Source organism: Stomoxys calcitrans, chromosome 2 (genome assembly GCF_963082655.1).
Source record: "Stomoxys calcitrans chromosome 2, idStoCalc2.1, whole genome shotgun sequence".
Taxonomy (NCBI): Eukaryota; Metazoa; Arthropoda; class Insecta; order Diptera; family Muscidae; genus Stomoxys; species Stomoxys calcitrans.
The window spans coordinates 173,820,756-173,823,003 of NC_081553.1; positions in this window are offsets into that span (position 1 = coordinate 173,820,756).

The window sequence follows — 2,248 nt, forward strand, 5'->3', positions numbered from 1 at the left end:
AGTTTTCGACTGGAACTAAACTATTATTGACTAATATTCGACCGCATGCAATTCTCAGATCGTGTTTTTCGTGGCTAGCCGATAGATGGTCGGCCGGCCGGCTGGTTGTATGTTTTTGTTGTTGTTTGCCTTTTAGTCTTACTATCGTTCTCAGCTAGCCCCCACATTATAAGGTGGGAGTTAAATTTATCACCACAAAATATTAGAATAACGCACACTCTCGCCTAAACTCTTCTCCATAATATTGCTCTCTTTTCGAAAGCATTCTATACAAACAAATCTAATCTTCGTGTCATTCATAATGACTGAGATTATAATGTTTTGATTTAGAAAACTGGAATTTCAAGCAAATGTGCGTTGGGATATGCTCAATAAAATAAAAATTGCAAGTCATTTCACACAACAATGCAGATACCAAATCGAAGCTGCTGCAAGGAGTAGCATTTCTCAAACACTAAAACCGAAGCTCAATAATTAATGAATAATGGATTATATTCTTATACCAACCGCCATGGGTATAATAATTGTGTCATTTTATCAAAAATTCACCGGCGCATACGTTTGTACATCATTCCTCATCGTTGTAAAAGTCTAACCTGTTTAAGCGATGTTATATATGTGGTCACACCACAATCGTTAACATGTTAAAAGGCGTTAAGTTCGGCCGGGCCGAACTTTGGATATCCACCACCTCGGGTATATATGTAAACCACCTTTCATCATAACCAGGCGAAAAATGCATAATTTATGCCCTCACAGCAGTTTATCGGAATATGGTCCGATTTGGACCAAGTTCGACACGGATATTGAGTGGTCTAATAAAGTCATTGTTCAATTTTGTGGAACAATATATTGGTCTTTTTGGTACCCATATCCAAATATAGACCGATGTGAAACATATACGACACGGATGTCGAAAAGCCTAACATAAGTCACTGTGTCAAATTTCGGCGAAATCGGATTATAAATATGCCTTTTATGGGGCTAAGACTTTAAATCGGGAGAACAGTCAATATGGCAGCTATATGCAAATCTGCACCGACCTGTGCCATATTGCAGAAAGATGTTGAGGGCCCTTACACAAAACACTGTCCCAAATTTCGGCGACATAGGAAAAAACATGGATCGATTTGGCCCATTTCCAATCCCAACCGACCTGCACTAATAAAAAGTAAAACAGCTGTGACAAACAGAATGACGAAATTGGTATATCCCCATCCTATGATGCAGGGTATAAAAATACTATGCTATTAAAACCATATCACGTTTTGGTTCGATTCGTACCATAAATGAATTGAATATTGGAGACCATAGTTAAAGTCATTGTGTAAAATGTCAACCAAATCAAATTAGAATTGCCCCCTTCAGGAGCTCAGGAAGTAAAATAGTGGGATCGGTTTATATGGGAGCTATATCAGGCTATAGACCGATTCAGACCATATTTAACACGTGTATAAAAGTTAATGAGAAAGGCCGTTGTTCCAAATTTCAGCCTAATCGGATAATAATTGGGCCCTCTAGAGCCTGAAGAAGTCAAGATCCCAGATCGGTTTATATGGCAGCTATATCATATTATGGACCGATTTAAACCATCTTTGGTACATTTGTTGAAAGTCATAGCACAACACGTCGTGCAAAATTTCAGCTAAATTGGATAAGAATTGCGCCCTCTAAAGGCTCAAGAAGTAAAGATTCAAGATCAGTTTATATGGCAGCTATATCAGGTTATAGACCGATTTGAACCATACTCGGCACTATTGTTGAAAGTCGTATCGAAACAGGGCTTTCAAAATTTCAGCCAAATTGAATAGGAATTACGCCATCCACCGGGTCAAGAAGTCTCGGCCCCAGATCGGTTTATATGACAGCTATATCAGGTTTTGGGACGATTTCAACCATACTTAGCACAGTTGTTGTAAATAATAACAAAACACCTCAAAATTCAGCAAAATGTTAAAAGAATTGTCCCAAGAATTTCAGCCAAATCGCATAATAATTGGGCCCTCTAGAGGCTCAAGAAGTTAAGATCTCAGATCGGTTTATATGGCAGCTATATCAGTTATAGACCGATTTAAACCATATTTGGCACGTCAGAGCAAGTCAGAGCAAAAAATATAATTTGGAAAAGAATTTCGCCCTCTAGAGGCTCAAGAAGTCAAAATTCAAGATATGGCATTTACATCATGTTATGGACCGATTTGAACCATATTTGGCACCGCTGTTGGAAGTGATAACGAAACATCGCGTA